General features: G+C 37.7%; 1 long non-coding RNA gene across 1 annotated transcript; it reads right to left on the bottom strand.

The window, feature by feature from the left end:
- Positions 1 to 2,594: 2,594 nt before the first annotated feature.
- On the bottom strand, positions 2,595 to 13,923 carry LOC134854618 (uncharacterized). The gene is made up of 3 exons (XR_010164418.1): positions 13,539 to 13,923; positions 5,015 to 5,108; positions 2,595 to 3,083 (listed from the first exon to the last, which is right to left on the bottom strand). It is a non-coding gene; the product is annotated as an uncharacterized LOC134854618 (long non-coding RNA).
- Between the last annotated feature and the right edge of the window lie 4,331 nt (positions 13,924 to 18,254).

Here is an 18,254-nt window from a genome sequence, read left to right as displayed (position 1 = left end):
TGTGTTTGGAAGCCAATTAAATTTTTCGATTCCTTCGTTGTTTGATGGTTATAAAGATTTTTCCAGAATAACAAATTGGCACCACTAACAATCAGGGCTTCGCCCTCATACGAGCAGTCTTGTTTCTTTTGACATGGACAGATAATCTAGTAAGAGTTTTTTTTTCAGTTTAAAATATGTTTTTCAAACCACAATCATTCTAACAACTATGTCAAAGATTGTTCTCACGTTCATTGTCAAACTATTTTAGCATAAAACAAATGGCAGAAATATTGGTTCACAAGGAAGACAATCTCAAAAAATTCAATTTGATATCATGATTTGTACTACTGTTCATTTCATAATGCTATCTTACTTTTCATAAATTATCAAAAAACTTCATCTACCTTGAGCCAATGTTGTTGATGTAAATCCAAACGAGTCCTTTTGACGAGTCCCCTTTTCACACCTGTCCCCTTTTCCATACCAAGAAGTATCGGCGTTAAATTAAGGCTGTTTATAACGTTGTGAAAGCACCTTTTCACTTAGCTTTCAATTGAAAGCGTAGCTACTATGTCAACTCGTAGTCTATTTGAAATCAAAAGCGACCTTCGACGAATTTTTCACATCCATGTTGTTTTTGAATTCGAGTCAGGGGAGTTAACAGAACTGGGAAATGCGGCCACTTCTTAAGCGAGAAATTTGTGTTTGGAAGCCAATCAAATTTTTCGATTCCTTCGTTGTTTGATGGTTATAAAGATTTTTCCAGGTTAAAAATTGGCACCACTAACATTCAGGGTGTCGCCCTGATGCGAGCACCCTTGTTTCTTTATGTGTTCTTTATGAGTGTTCTAGCCAAATTTTTACACCACGATTATTCTGTGGGATCAAGAAGCAACTATATAATGTTTTTCCTTAAGAAGACAAATTTTTTCACTAAATTCTTAGATGATGATCCAATTTTCCTGTTTCGCTGAATGTCACATAAGCAAAAAACTGCAAAAAATTACGAACCATGGACGCAATATCGAAAATTTCAAAATGACGTAGAACTCTCTTCCATAAAAGCTTGCTTTTTTCAAAATGTAGTTTTCTGGCAGTAGTTTTTTTTTTACTTCAGACAAAAGTCAATTTTACTGCTACTTTCAAACAAGTTTTTTGTACAATCCGAAAAATGTGACAGCACGAACTAAAATTAATTCCCCCATTAACCAAAATGTAAAAAACTATTATCATAATTTGTTGAAAAATCTTCTCTTCAGCTTGTGACGTTGGACTAATTTCTAACCTGACTTTTCGTTGTTGTCCTAATCTCAAACTAAAAATATTTTTCTCCGGTGATTAATTTCTTGAAAGTTATGGGATTATAAGTTTGCCAGTTTGGCCCATTTGAGACAATTAACGCGCAATATTAATGAGTAAGCGGAGTTTTAAGCTGTCTTAGAAATTGTTCCAAATCAAATTGAGACGAGCGTTTTGCCCGCACTGAAGTTTCATGGGATATAATCGATTAGAACAGATTATATTGGCAAAAAACTCAACCCATATGATCGATTTTCATGACCCATCTTATCATGAAAATGGATTTTTAGGGGGTTATAATCGATTTTTTTTGACAATTGAAAACCCATTAAACTCGATTATTTCGACAATACCATCAATTTTCTCAGGCCACAAAATCATTTTTTTTCTGCAGAAAACTGCTTACAGCTAATTGAACTCTTGAAATATTTGGATGACAAATTTGCAAAATTACATCAAAATGACACCAAATTGTTGAAAAATCAACGTTCTCCAAAATTAGAACCCAAAAAACATATTCATCCCTAAAAATATAACAATTAAATAAAATTTTAAGCTGCCAAATTGAAAAATTAGAGAGATTTAAATGAACAAAATTTTAAGTTTATGAAACGTAATCCGTAGCAACTTCACTAAACAGGAAGTGAGATAAATAACAAAGTTTGTAAATTCACCAATAACCTCTCAAAATCCATTTTAATCGATATAATGGATATATTGATAAAAAAATATTTTGATTATAAACCGTACGAACGCTGAGATTTTTCCAACAACATTTTTGGCGCATATGTGCAGCAAATTACAGCAACTGTAGTCATATTTTGCTGCTCAATTTTTGAAGAAACTGACTGACTAATAGTGAATAGTGATCATTGTAGTTTTTCGCCTCGTACAAAGGTCCAATTCATAAAATGCTAATTTTGACCAAGTTTTTTGTACCACTTGAAAAAGTGTGTTGAATTTGAATTGTCTTCCCTAAAAAAAGAGGACTATGAGAATGGTCAGTTTGACCATTTTGGGAGAACTAACGGGTCATATATTTCCTCCTATAAACTCAAAACTCACTCCAAACAAACTAAAGCTTTTTGGATCTATTTGTTATTGTTTTTTAGCCATGTGTGGGTAGAAGATTTGAAAAAAAAATAAAACGCAAAATTTAAACTTTTTATGTTTTTTTATCGAGTGTTTTTTAAATTTTCTAATGAAAAAAAATCATAGACCTTAAATGGCAGTCGGATATTTCGAGGTTTTCCAAACGTCTTAACTTTGAGCATTTGATTAAAAAAATGGGTTTATAACTGTCCTGATCAAAAATTTGTCATTGACAAAATCATTCATCGGAGTTTTGAGAAACTATAGTTTCTATCCACTTTCGAAAAAACACAACATTGGCAAAAAAGCTCCTTCCTTGGCAATCAGGTTGGCCCTTGAAGCCTGTGAAGTAACTAGTCACTCCATAAACACATTGCGGCTCCCTATACAATCCATTCAAAACATACAAGGGTGATCCGCTATCTCCATTACATATGGCATTGTCACCGAGGATCCGTTTTGCCTGCAAAATATCTGGTTTTCGGAGGAACCAGCGTACAAAACGCCACCAGAAGTTTTCGTTGAAATACGTTTCCATAAGTGTTTCCGGATCTCTGTAGCCTTCAATTGAGATTCGGCCAAGCCCACAGGTTCCGAGTAATGTCCGAAGTTTTGCCGATTTGTCACAAAGAGGGATGACTTTTTCCTGCGGAAAAAACGCTCCGGTTTGTGCGACAGCAATGTCATTTTGAACTCTCCTTCTGTCATAGCTAAATAAAGTAAGTCTTTTAAAAAATGTAGCAAATGTAAGAGGGTGGCACCTGCACATTAGGTTTTTATTGGGTTTTAAATTTTGCGAATAATTGTTTCGCCATTCAAAAAAGTATCCTTACCAAGCCAAACTGTGCATTGGATAGGCACCCAATTTTGTGTCTCTTTGTTCCTGGATTTCAGAGACAAGCCCTAGAACTTTCAAAATATTTAAAATTTTGTCGGAACAGTCAAAGAAAATGAAAGAACAAAAGAAAAACAAATTGAGCGTCCATGTTCCGGAATCCGCTTACATTTCACAAATGCGCAGTTTGGCCTGGTAATGATTCCTTGTTATTGATCATTTTTCGTTGAAGTTAAGCGCCTAAATTGTCTAATTTTGGCCAAATACCATTCCATACGTTTCAATCCTTTACGCGTAAGCGGTAAACTAACTCGGATCATGAATCATTCCCAAATTAGTCGAAGCATGCCGGTTTGTCTGTTTGATATGTTACTGATTGTGAATAATGTCACTTTGTACACTTTAACTGTAGCATGTTGGGGACAATTTGCAAAAAAAAACAAATTGTTTTCCTTTTTCGGAAATCGTTCGATTGTTATATCAAAACCTATGTAATACCCGCACCGAGCGCCCATGGATTCTAATCGATTATAATGGATTCCCGAGACAAAAATAATCGATTATAATCCATTACGGATGTAAAATTCAGACCACGAAATCGATTATATAGCCATTATAATCGATTATTTTTGAACAAGTATAATCCATTATAATCCATTATAATCTATTATAATCCATTATTTTTGCCACTGAAATCGATTATTTTTGCCAAGATAAACCATTATAATCGATTATTTTGAAATAAAATCCATTATAAGCCATTATAATTGATTATAATCTCTTTCATTTTTAGAACTAAATTCGATTATTTTTGCAAAATTTTATAAATTTTGCGAGAAGTTTGCAGATTTTATGCCCTGTCTTTTACTGAATGCCATGTCTCAACTTCGTCCCCTCGCCCCTCAAGCTTCCCCCCCCCCAACTAAAGGGGCACGTTAAACTGGGGGGAGGGGTGTAAACTGGGGGGTATAAACTGGGGGGATGGGGAAGTAAACCGGGAGGGGGTTAAAATAAATCTGGGAGTGGGGGGTTAAACTGGTCATCCCCTCCCCTCGCCCCCTCAAGCTTTCTAACCCCCCCCCCCCAGCTAAAGGGGCAGGGTAAACTGGAGGAGGGGGTGTAAATGTTGGGAGGGGGGTAAACTGGGGAGGGGGGATAGTAAACTGGTGGGTGGTAGTATACTGGGTACTGGGGGCTTAACTGGCTGAGGGGGGGGGGGGGGGGGTGGGGTAAAATGAAGCGTTAAACTGCGATGAATTAGAAAAAGTAGAGACAAAAAACGTATAAATTATTTTCTTAAATGTAACATTTCACGAAACATAACACGTAGCAACTACACTAAACAGGAAATGAGATAATTTTGAACAAAATTGTAAGTTTCCTGAATAACCCCTCGAAAAAATCCATTATAATCGATTATAATCGATTATAATGGATTTTATTGGGATAAAAAATATTAGGATTATAATCCATTTTTAACGGATTATAATCAATTAATTTGTCATTTTATAGATGCTGACCATATTATGACAATATAATCGTGGTTTTGTTTTTTAGGTAGTTTTTTTGGTCGACCCATACGCGGATTTTTAGGTAGTTTTTTTGGTCGACCAAATCGATTTTTTTCGGAGCGCTCGCAGAACACTATAAAGACCCTAATTTTACCAAAAATTGCAGTTAAATTTTTTTGAAAGAACAACTCGAAAAGGCAGTTTGCAAACAATTTAAATAGGGCGAGGAGCCTTTCTCTAACATCAGCTGACCCTGTTTTACAAAAAGTTTCCTATCAAATTTGATGAAATTTACCGTTCGTGAATGTAGAATTTGGAGACGGAGTGAAATTTGTGGGCAGCTTTGAAGATCCCTGATGCAAAGTCACCCTCCTCCACGTAACTATTAGCTAAAAATACAAGTCAAGCTGAAACTGAAAAATCATCATCACTTGTTCACCCAAATGAGACAAATTACGTAAAAGTTTTATCGGAATGGTGGCAAATTAACGCATTTTCGACACTGTGCTAAAACCAGAATAGAAAAACTAGCTACCGTAAAAAGACTAAATAAGGTTGAACTCAAGCTTTTCTAGACTGGTTGTGCTGGTTGACACTACGGTGGCATTTTAGTATAAATATGGGTGGGGGGTGGCCGCACACAACAGCGATTCTAGTTGGCGGTGGTTTTCTATAATAACAGTTTCGTCGGGTTAAAAAACAATATTAAGTTCTCGGGGTGTTCGACCCATGATTCGACTCCGTTCGATCCATCATTCGAACCCGCTCGATCTATGATTTGACCCGGTTTGACCCATGATTCGATCCTTTTTGACCCATAACTTGACTTAACTGCTTGACCTAAGCCGCTTTGTTCGACCGTCTTAATTTTTGATTCCCAAATTGCCGCAAAAACTAGCTTAATCTAGTAAAACTAAGTTTTCATGCCTTAAATTAAACATAAATAAGCTTTTGTAAGCCTGCTTAGCTTCTTCTTATTAGCTTGAAATTAGACCAAAAGTCAAAAACTTCAAACTGGTTTTTCTCGACGCCGAAATTTTTTTCAAAATATTTTAATTACGAATTTCAAAAATTTTACGAATGAAAAGTTTGTAATATGATATATCACTCAACCCAGTCCGATGATTATTAGTTGTACCTAATTTTGCGTGAAAAAAAATAAAAGAAAAAAATCTAAAACGCACCCGATTACAAAGTTCGTCCCCATTTTCAATGGTCGGAACTGTTATACTCTCAACCGTTGCGTGAGGTATACACTGTGTAATCTATGTAGTCAAAGTCTATGCTTGATCGCTAACTGAGAATAGAATACGAAGAGATAGAGAACAACTTAAATTCAGTTACGAAAGTTAAGTCTGATTCGAATCTGACCTCGAAATCATGAGAGAGACAGAGACTCATATATAACTATTGAATATGGTGTTAGGTTTAATAGGTACTTAATTTAGATCAGACTTCTATATAGTTCAGTTTACATAAGTATATATGGTTAGCACTCAAGATGGATATACTGTCTTAGGTAGACATAGTTCTAATATATCCGAATGGATATCAGTTCATATCGGTACCTACTGTATCCGTATGGATAACATTCCCCTTTTTCTTATATGAAGAATACATCTCATATATTCTTTATATCGTCCGCAGCGTCATTTTGTGATTTGGGGTCGTTTTCAATCAAAGGTACTTGAGATATCTGTTGAGCGTTTCGTTCCGATGATGTCTGTGGAGTGCCTGGCTTGTTATAGTTGTCCTGTTTACTTGGGCGTTTAGATAGTTCTTGTATCTCGTATTCCCGTTGAAAGGTCATTGAATTTTTGGGCGGAGAGATGGACTGCAGAATTTTCATTGCATCATTGAAGTTTTCGATGAAGGATTTGTCCGGTGAGCATGTCGTTTCGTTAGGTCTGCCAATGACGTAACGTGAGCTTATCGGTCGTTGTTGTGGGTCATTTAGGCCAATTGACGTAGATGACGTATCTAATTCTGCTCTTGGACTACTCCGTGGGGACGGCGTATGTGTGGATAACTGGGTCGGTGTTTTCACTGTATTGGTAGGCTCGTACTCCGCTTCGAGTGGGCCGCCTGTTCCCTCGCCAGATGCTGTAACTCTCAGCTGCTCGGGTGTTTTCTCAGAGGATTGGCTTGATGCTTTGTCCCTTGAATCAATTTCTATGCACTCTATATCAGTTGAGGATTCGTGAACAGTGACAATTTGGCCAGTTGGTTCTCTTTTATCCTGTTGCACCGTCATGAGACATACTTCAGTGTCGGAATTACTTCCGGCAATTTTGTTGATCGGGATTGCATTTCCGAATTTTAGGGCCAGGGCGCTTGTTTTAGTTCTTGTGGATCGACGGCATGGAACTGTATCCTTTGATTTGGTACTCTCATTTGTGTCTTGGGGTGGCGTATTTTTTCGATCTAGTTTTTTGGCTGGTGGCATGTGTGTTGCTGGTCTCAAGTCTTGAATGATTGAGTCGTCGGATGAGATGGAGATTGATGTATCGCAGTCAAATTCGACGGTCTTGTTTTCCTCCTTGCGCGTTTTATTTGGACTACCTTGTCCTTTTCGGCTCGGTGATTTTAAGTTTCTAATTATCGCTGTCTGGATTTTCCTCGTGGGGGCTTTTGAGGTTGTGGGGTTCGTTCTGTGAATCCGATCATGTCCTAATTTCCTTCTGTTGGTCGTTTGTCGAATAAGTTCTTCGACATTTTTGGGCGGTTTTCGTTTTGGGCTTGTTGGCGTTGAGGTGTTACCCGCCGGGTTTCCTTGTTGTATTTTCTTCTTCGGGTTTTTCGAGCCAGTTGGTTCACACTGTTTGGGTTCTGTGTCTAAAATACGGGATTTTGCTCTTGGTAAGTGTTTATACGCTACGAAATCCTTTAATTGTGCCGGTCGACACTTTCCATACACCCGTGGATCAGGTACAAAAGCTAGACCGTCGTGTCTTATGACCCTTGGTTGCTTTCCGTCTTCCCGGACCCATGCAGTGTGTGGGGAATAATTAATGATTGACCCGTTTTCGATGATTTTGAATTGTGGCCCAAACACCCCAGGATTTTTTGTTTTGCGTGCTATGGTGCCCGATTTTCGCGCTACCTGTTCAATGCGTTTTCCTAACACCGGATCTATGGTGTTTTGGGGTCCTTTAAACCGATCTTTTAGGAACACCAAGGGAGCTCTTTCGATTCTTTGTTTTTCTTGTTGTGTAAGCCACCGAATTGGTTTTCGTGTTCTAATATTTGCTATGTCATTTTTGGGGTTTTCGGCGAGAAACGACCGTTTAACCTTTTGTAAATCATAGGGTATATTATTAAGTGGAAGGTGCGCACCTATTGGGAATTTACGTAGCAGGGCCTGGTCGAACAGTTCATCGTCGTCTGTGTCCGACAGTAAGGGTTGTTTCCGTTGCGTTTGTTTCGTTTGCTCTTTCGTTGTCTCAGGGATGGCCCGTTTAGGGATTGTGTGTCCTGGGGTCCTGGTTCCTACCACCTGTGACGATGGTCCTGCTGGTTCGTAAGAGGGTTCAGGAAGATATGTCTGTTTGTACACAACACTGAGCTCATCCTCGCTATTGAGATCCCTATTCCAGATGGCCTCAGGCGTGAGAGCGGATTTTGTAAGCATCTTCTCATCTAGGCACGAAAGTTTTGTATTTTCCCATGATAGATTAGAAATTTTAGGTGTAGTGCAAATATTAGTTAATGGTGTGTTTGGTTTACGCCCATAGTGCGCCTCAAACGGTGTAATTTTTGTTGTGGCGTGTGGGGTAATGCGCAGTGTTTTGATTAATTCCGCCACATCTGACGCTAGTTTGTATGGTGTGTTATTCTTATCTATCTTCATTATAGAGAGACGAGTTTTCAGAGTTCTAATTAGTCTTTCCACCATGCCCATGGAGCGATGGTCATCCACTGGAGCAAATATTAATTTAATGTTATTGCTTTTGCAGTAGATCATAAATTTCTTAGCCCGAAACCCTTGAGCTTGGTCGCACCGGATATTTCTTGGTACCCCTTGGTTGACCAAATGTGTTTGCATAAATCTTATGATTGTGTCTGCTTTGTTATTCGCTACTACTTCTGCGTATGGGAATCGCGAGAACCTATCTACCCCGACCAGAATGTACACGTCTTTATCGTTCTCATCCGGTAGCGGTCCAGCAAAATCCAGCTGGATTTCCTCGTTCGGTTCTACTACGGCGTCAAGACTAGTATAGTGTTTTTTCCCGGAGATCACCCGAAGGTTCTTACCTTTGGTGCGGCACTCCTTGCAATTCTGTGCTGCCGTCACTATGTCCCGGTGGAGGTATGGATACCAAATATGTTTGGCAGCTTCTAACATACTGCCTTGTCCTGGGTGGGTTAAGTGAATTGAGTCCAATACAATCTGTCTAAGTTGTTTCGGGATTACTACTCTGTCGTCATAGAGTAGCACATTGTCTCGGACTGACAAACGGTCGCGCACGTTATAAAAATAAGGGCCGTAACAGGCTTTTATTTGTTCCCACTTTTGGTTTCTGATCATGTTGATCAGAGGCTGGAGGTTTCTGTCGCGTTTTGTGGCGGCCGCAATGAAATCCACGTCCAGTGCCTTTCTGAGATTCTTTCGGAAGAGGGGCACATCTTCGTCCTCCATTGAGATTGCTTGACACTCCGTTTGTTCCTCTGGGTCCATTTGGCATAGCTGATCTGATTTCCTGACGAATGTGAAGCTATCTTGTGAGGGAATTACTTGATGACGAACATCGCTAAAGGACAGTGTGGATTGGCCTGGTTCTACGGGCATTTCAGCGAATGACGTATGTTTAGCAGGTGGAAACGATAAAGTTGTCTGTTGACCGCTGTGGCATTTCCTCATGATTCTTTTGAAAGGGGGTAATGACATTCCTGTCTGCAATTGGCGGCTCATGTTGTTAGCGACTGGGTTAATATATGTTGAATTAAAATACACTTGTTGTTGTTGATGACTACTTGCTATTTCTTCTTTACGTAATTGATTTGTTGAAGGCTGGTGGCAAATGTTTGAATTATCCGGACTATAGTTTGAAATGTTTCGATTTGATTGAGAGAAATTTGAAAATTTTGATCGTGACGGAGAGTGACTGTTTGAGAGAGAATGATCATTAACAGTGAAATGTGTTTCTTTTGTGTGCGAAAGTGAACGATTAAAGTTTTCGTTCCGGTCGAGCTGTAATGTGCTTAGAAATCCGTATGGATTTTCAATCATTTCGATATTAGCTATAGTGCTGTCTTGAAATTCCAGGCAAGAAATGAAATCGTCTATGAGTGCGACAACAAAATGTTCATCCCAATATGCGGGAGGTTGTGGTTTTCCTACCGGATGGCGCGAAATATAGTCTATTAAGCCCATTTTACTGCCGGAAAGGTGTTTGATGTCAAAATCGAATGGAATAAGACGGTCAATCCATCTGGTTAGGCGACTTTGATAAGTTTTATTACTTTTATTGCTATTTAGGGCACTAACCAAAGCTTGATGATCAGTAATTAGTGTAAAGCGGCGGCCATACAGATAATATTTAAAATGATCAATAGCCCATACCGCAGCTAGGAGTTCCAATTCATTTACTGAATATTTATTTTCACATGCATTTAGGAATCTGGACGCGTACGCCACCGTACCCCATCCGTCTGGAGTTTCCTGTTCGAGAGCAGCTCCTATACCCTCGCGGCTGGCGTCACAGACTATCCGTGTTTCTCAGTTGCTCACAAAGTGACGATTTTCTGTGATGTTTCGCACCGCTGTCAGGATTGTCTGAAATGCCTTTTCATGTTCTTGGTTCCAAACATAGTGAAATTTAGAAGAAGATGATAAGAGCGGCCTTAATGGTGTGCACAATTGTGCCAGGTTGGTTATAAATTTATTTAGATGATGAATCGAACCCATAAAACTATTTAGTTGTTTGAAGGTTTTAGGGTGTTGTAGATTAGTGATCGCTTCGGTTTTCTTGTGCATTGGTATTGTCCCGTATTCATTTATTATGAATCCCAGCCATTCGACCTCTTTACAGCCGAATTTGCATTTGTTTAAAGAAATCGCCATATTTTCCTGATCCAGTTTATCTAATACTTTTTTCAGTTTGTCCATGTGTTGTTCTTTTGTTCCGTGAGATATAATTAATATATCATCTAGAAACGCGAAAGTATCTTTTTCGTTGTTTAACGTTAGGTCAATGGCTTTCTGGAATTCTGCGGGCATGTCCGTGAGCCCGTAAAATCCTGTTTGGAACTGATAGGTTCCCGTCGCTTGTCCACCGATTATACTAAAGTTACACTGCGTTTTAGTTTTTTCATCTAATTTCAATTGGCTATATGCATATCGGAGATCGATGGTAGAAAAATATGTTGTGCCTGGTTTGCCATTTCCCTCCTGAGCTGATTGTGCCACATTGTCGAGCAGAACGTCGATGTTAGGCATCTGATACTTGTTTTTATGTATCGCTTTGTTGATTTGTTTTGAGTCCATGGCTAACTTGATTGACTGATCTTTCTTTACCGTGATTACGATTGGACTAATAAATTGTTTGTCGCTACAACTGTCGAGCTTCACGATATGGCCTTGGTCAATTAAAGATTTAAGTTCTTGTTCAACTTTTTTCTGAATATGAATCGGGATTCGGCGGCCCTTTTGTTGAAGTGCCTTGAAGTCATGTAAAAATTTCGTATGAACTTCATGGTTTTTAGATCGGCCGATACGGGTGCACAACCCTGGGTATGCTGTTTTAACCCAGTTTGTGATGGCCGTGTCTGATTGTTCTGGATCTGTAATGTAATTGATTGACTTACCAGTTGGTTTTTCCTGTTGAAGGTGAATGCCTAGTTGCGGGAGAAAATTGCGACCCAGGATGTTTGCTCGTTTATCATCAACCACCACGAATGGCGCTGTGTTGATTGTCCACCCTCCTGATTCTATAGGGGCAATCAGCCTGCCGAACGCAGGGATTTTGTAACCGTTGTAGCAGACCATTCTATTTGCCTCGTCATTTTGGTTGAGCTGAATACGTCGAGTTCGTGGCACCGTATTTTCTAATTTGACCGCTGTTTTGTTATTTACAAACGATGTTGGGGATCCTGTGTCTGCAATGAAGGTAATGCTGTTTGTCCCAATTTTAACTCGAATAAGGTGTCCTATTAAGTCGTTTGTTGTTAAGTTTCCTGCCGTTTCTTCTTCGTAGTGTACCGCATTTACGCTGTTGTCATCTGGATTTATGAATTCCCATCCCGGGACGACATCCCCTGCCTGGAGATAGTCGAGATACGCTGCTATGTCGGTGTCCTGGACATTCACTTCGAGATTTGCTTCTTCGCTGATAGCATTAACATTGGAAGAGTTGCAGAGTCGTGCGTAGTGTCCTCTTTTTGTGCACTTATTGCAAATCTTGTCTTTTGCTGGACATTGTTGGAGGTGACCGGGTCCGCACGGATTACCGCACTTAAAACAAGATTGCTTTCTGTCTCTGTTTTGTCGTTGCGAGCTTCCCCGCTGTGTTTGTCCTCGACCGCTATTGTTTCCTCTTCTGTTATTACGGTACGGGTCCCCTCCTCTTCTTTGAATGAACCCAACTGGTTCTGTTTTTATACCCGTTTGTTGAGAAGGATTAGTCGTGGAACCCTGCTTGCGGATTTGGATTTGATTTTCCAACCCTTTTTCTCTGCGTATGGCGTATTCAAACGCTTGCTCTGGGGATTTGGTCTCGGCTAGTAGATCTTTTTGTACTTCATCATTTGTCATATTCGCTGTGAATAAATCTCGAATAATCTCTGTTTCTAATGTGTTATTGTTGCAATTGGGACATTTGAAGTTTTCTTTTATGACCAATTCAGTGAGCCCGCATTGGAACTGTTCCAGCGTTTCTGTTTTATTCTGCTTTCTTGTGAAGGCCTCGTATCTATCAAATGTAACATTACGGTCTTTAATGAAAAGGTGTTCCAATCGATTCCAGAATGCTCTCGTTGATATTTCTTGTATCTTTATGTCTGGATAGTGTTGGTTTAGGCGTCTTTGACCTTCGTTACCAAGACTCAGGTAAATGTAGCTTCTGACTTTTATGTCGGCTTCCTCCCATGGTATTCCATCCACGGTGGGTCCCAAGTTGTCCAGTTGGGCACATTGGTTGTCCCATTGTATCTTTTTTTCTTGGTTACGAATGTTCCTGTCCCTGGTTTGTGCTTGAGTTTCCCCTTCTATAGGGAGTTCATAACCGGGTTCTTGCGGTTTTCTCACTGCAGGTGGATCTCGTAATAACTTTTGCAGGTTTATGCCATCTTTTGCGACAATTCCTAAGTAGAGTTGCTGGTTCCACTTCTCCCACTCTGTTGGCGGTTCCGCCGAGGCTTTTTGCCAGAATGGGGCAATGCCGAGTGGGTTTTTTGTTGTAAGTGCTGGCTGCGCCATGTTATACCCTCAACCGTTGGGTGAGGTATACACTGTGTAATCTATGTAGTCAAAGTCTATGCTTGATCGCTAACTGAGAATAGAATACGAAGAGATAGAGAACAACTTAAATTCAGTTACGAAAGTTAAGTCTGATTCGAATCTGACCTCGAAATCATGAGAGAGACAGAGACTCATAAATAACTATTGAATATGGTGTTAGGTTTAATAGGTACTTAATTTAGATCAGACTTCTATATAGTTCAGTTTACATAAGTATATATGGTTAGCACTCAAGATGGATATACTGTCTTAGGTAGACATAGTTCTAATATATCCGAATGGATATCAGTTCATATCGGTACCTACTGTATCCGTATGGATAACAGGAACAATGAATTAAATCAATGGAAAAAGGTACCTGCGTCTAAAATACAGTGAGCGGCTGTGAGCACAAAATATTGATGTATGATAGTGCCCCCACACGTTAAGCGCCTGTTGTCGTGAGTATTCGTGTGAACTCGAACAAAGAAGGGCCGCGACGGGCTCGGATGTCCCGCGATGATTTCGGAAAGAAGAGAGTCTTTTAATTCAGCTTTTAGGTCTTCATTCTCGACCTCAAAATTGAGAGCACGTGAATCCATCATAGTAACCGTTAGAAAAAAAGTCACACATGTTAGAAAAAGTACCATTCTCTGTTTTTGCAGCGAAAGCTCGCTACCTAAGATTATAGCTGTAAGTCACAAAAATTTCAAGCAAAACTTTGTAGCCGATCAAATTAATATTTAGCTTTCAAAATGTGACAATCAGAGCTAGTTGCAAGGAAGGTCATTTCGTAATTGTGATTTGAATGTTAGAACCTATTAGCTTAGCCGTTTATATATTTGCCATAGAATTAATAATTGTGTTAACAAATTCATCATAAATTGAAAATTTTCGAGTAAAGTGATGCAATTTCCAAGTTTTTAGTATAAATATTGACCTTTGTTAAGTCGACCCAACTGTTTTCCCGGAAAAAGAAAAGGCCAAATTTTCCAAAAAATAGTGCCACTTTGGCCGACCGATGTATTCTGCGCAGTTTTGCACAACCCAAAACAGGTTTAAATAACATTAAAGAGTGAAGTTCAGTCAAAAAATATTTCAAAAAATGCATTTTGATACACTTTTTTTGGAAAATTTGGCCTTTTCTTTTTCCGGGAAAACAGTTGGGTCGACTTGAAAAAGATCAATATTTTATACTAAAAACTTGGAAATTGCATCACTTTACTCGAAAATTTTCAATTTATGATAAATTTGTTAACACAATTATTAATTCTATGGCAAATATATAAACGGCTAAGCTAATAGGTTCTGCCATTCAAATTTATTTTCAATTTATGATGAATTTGTTAGCAAAATTTTTAATTCTATGGCAAATATATAAACGGCTAAGCTAATAGGTTCTGACATTCAAAGAACCCATTTTGAGCCGCAAAGGTTAGAACACATCTTTCTGGGGACGTACAAAGTCGCGACATGGCTTTTTTGGTTCAAACAAAAACGCGAAAAACTTCTTCGGTCTCGCCAAGTTGCAACATACCCGTCTTGAGTCGCAATGGCTGCAAAATATCTAGTCCCAATATATACCATCTGAGTCGTCCGGTCCAGATGGCGACGAAAGCAAGCTAGAAAAGCTTGATCATATAGTGTGTTAGCGTTGCATGGGTCTAAATATTCATCACTATCTTTGAATTTGAATTCATTTACCAGCTTTAGTCAAAAGTTAAATAATTTTTATTAAACTATAAACTGCCTGGAAAGGTCATTGAAGAATATTTCAACTCAACGAGTAATGACCCTGGGTAAGGGTGAGAGAGCAATTGTGAGGGACATGAACTTACTGATTAAGGAAAATTGAAAAAAGATACATAATATTACGTAGGTACAACCATGGAAAACGTTTGAAAAAAAATGAGAAATCTTTATCACTCATGTCTAACAAGTTTTTAGGATTGAAAACTGTTTTTGATCAGCCAATGACAAGCTAAAAATGGCTGATATTTATCTGATTTCCATTTTTGAAAGGTTCCACAGTATACAGAAATTAATATGTATTTTATAGTTTTTCTTGTATGTCGTCCACTGTGAAACTGTTCTAGATTAAGAAACTTATGTTGAGAGAGGCCACGAATTTCATGAAAAGCATTTGGAATAGTTCACACAAAAAATATCGAAAACAGTGCAAAAACTTGTGATTTTCCATAAAGTCGACGAATGACTCAGAACTTCGTTCAAAAGATTTTGCTCTAACGATCTGTTTTTGAAGATTCAAAATTTTTTTTAAGTACGTTTTATACGTACTTCTGTACAAAAATCCCATAATTTAATTTTAACTGGAAAAGTGCTTTAAAAAAATTGGTAGTTGTTTTTGTCAGAAGTAATTTTTAGATTCTTTAAGGACTCCACTGAAGTGCGAAAGTTTTTTTTGATTATTTTTTCAAAATGACTTTTGTAGCCCAATTTTTAGTTTATTTCATTTCCTAAAAACTTGGAACGATCAACAGTTTTCAGCACTTGCCCGGAAAAATGCAACCTTAGTGATAATAGGTCTTACCAAAATTCATAAGAAAAAACATTCATCGTAGTTTACTTTCAGACTTTTTTGACTCATCCAATTAACTGTTTTATAATTTTCAGCGGCAAAACACCATTTTCATTTTATTGAGAATGAAAAATTGTAGTGTCATCAGCAAATAGTACTACACTGCATTTTAAACAATTTTGTGGTAAATTATTAATATATAAGCGAAAAAGAAGGGTGCCGAGCACTGAGCCTTGCAGTACGCCATGCTCAATTTTCAGTGGTTGTGATGATGTTTCATTCATTTGTACAAATTGTTCCCGATTTGAAAGTTATGACTTGAGAATGTCAAAAAACGTTCCTCTGAAACCATAGTATTTGAGTTTTTCCAGCAGGTGCTCATGATTGAGTGTATGAAAAGCTTTTTTTTATTCAAAAAACAAGCTGAGCCATAGTCTTTATTTTCAATCGTAGAGCGCATGAATTCGATAGAATTTTGAAAGAGCATCTACACATGACTTTTTATGGCTGAAATCCAAACTAAGCTTGGTTTATTATCTTATATTTTTTGATAAATGAAAGCATTCTTTTGTTAAAAATTTCTTCAAAAACTTTTGATTTTGAGCTCAAGAGACTAATCGGTCTATAATTCCGTCGATCCGATTTCGCGCCTGACTTATATAACAAATTTTTTTTTGCAACTCATAACTTATCTGGAAAAAATCATTCTAAAACTGAAAGATTGATAAGATCGGCTATATAAAAATTTATAATTGGCAATTAATTTCGAAATGCCATGAGGACCAATAGAGGATTTATTTTGAAAATCTTTTATAACTTTAACAACATCATTTGTATGCCAAACTGAGCAAACGTTTTCCTTTAGGACGTTTTCAATTTTAGATCTAACGTATGCTTCAGTTTCAAATTTGACAGCTAGATCGGCTGCAACAGAATTTAGATATTTATTGAATGATTCTGCACTGATATTGGATTGCTGATAGGAAGACTCACGATCGCATAATAATCGGAACGTGTAAAATAGACCCTTAAATGAAACACGACCAGCAATTTTAGTTTCATAATAGTTTACTTTTGCGTTTTCAGTCATAATGGTAACTTTGCTTCGCTACTCTTTTTGTACTGCTAGTGGTAAGTTTTGTTGGAAGAGTTTCCCCAGTTTTTGAACGAAAGATCTTTTTTTGATATATTTTGTTTTATTTCTTTTGTAACCCATGATTTTTTGACTTTTTTTTCTTCGGGGCATATTGTTCAAGGTATTTTTCAGACATTTTATAATTTGAGCCAATTTCAAGTTAACATCACCAATTGATTCAACTCCCTCTAACGATTGCATTAGTTTAAACAAAAATTAGAAATAACTGTCAGTTTTTTCTAAATTGTTTTAAATCCCGGAAGTCAGTAAACGTTTTGTTTGTTGGATGCAACTCATTTAAGCCTGTATCAACAAGAAGCACGTCGTGGTCACTGATTGATGATTCATGATTTTTTTTTGATATAATCCCTAGATAAACAATGATCAATGCAAGTTTTAGTTGATGATGTTACCCTTGTAGCATCGTTGTTTTTAACAGGGAGCCCAATTGATTCAATGAGTTTTTTTGTAATCTCTCTGTAGCTTGCTTTCAATCAACGTATCTATGTTAAAGTCACCCACGACAATAGCTTTTTTAAAAGCTTTTGGTATGTTGTTCTAGTAAAAACTTAAAATCATCTTAGAAACTATTAAATCTGAGACATGGTGGTCAACAGACAATACTAATTATCCGTTTGATATATTTTGTCTGTTAATTTTATTGGTGCTGAAGCATTGTTGCCTTCTCATTTCACTTCCTCGAAATTTAAATCATTGCGTACAAAGAAAGCTATACTTCCAACTTTTTTCTTTTGTCTGTTTTTTAAAACAAAAATTGAGTAACCTGGTACTTTTTCTATATCAAGAGGATCGTCATCTGTCAACTAGGTTTCACAGAGCGCTAAAACGATTGGTTTCACGTTTATTTTTTCTATATGATTTTTTACTAGATCATGATGACATCGCAACGATTGTATGTTCAAAAAAATAATGCAGCCATCCTTTGAAAATCTCCTTTTGCTCCCCTGAATAACACCCATTTATCAATTTAGTCACGGAAATGATAATTAGCTGTTTAAAAAGCCAAACTAAGAGAAAAGTTTTGCATGCTGTAGCGTCCTAAAAGATTATGTTTTTTTGTGAGTTATCGCTGTCATTTTCATCTTAATTTAATGTTTTAGTGAACTTTGCTGGTTTACATATATTGCGGAGAATTCGTTTGCCTTCATCATCTGGGGAAGTCCTAAGGTGTTTCAAAATCGTCTTTGTTATTTTCAGCGTTGAAACTCTGGTACGTTTTCACTGGCTTAGAATTTGTACGAGCATTTGAAAAGGCACCATTAACTCCATAATCATAACTATTTTGGGAGATATTAGTGGGTTCAGTAGGTTTCGCATAGCGTGATGTGTCCTTTCCGAAACCAATTTATTTACAGTATTCAACTGCTTTAATTGAACTCACGGTAATTGACTGAAACTTC

This window comes from Symsagittifera roscoffensis, chromosome 9, assembly GCF_963678635.1.
Source record: "Symsagittifera roscoffensis chromosome 9, txSymRosc1.1, whole genome shotgun sequence".
Lineage (NCBI taxonomy): Eukaryota > Metazoa > Xenacoelomorpha > Acoela > Convolutidae > Symsagittifera > Symsagittifera roscoffensis.
Note: the sequence above shows the minus strand (reverse complement) of the source record. Positions and strands in the feature narration are given on the sequence as shown.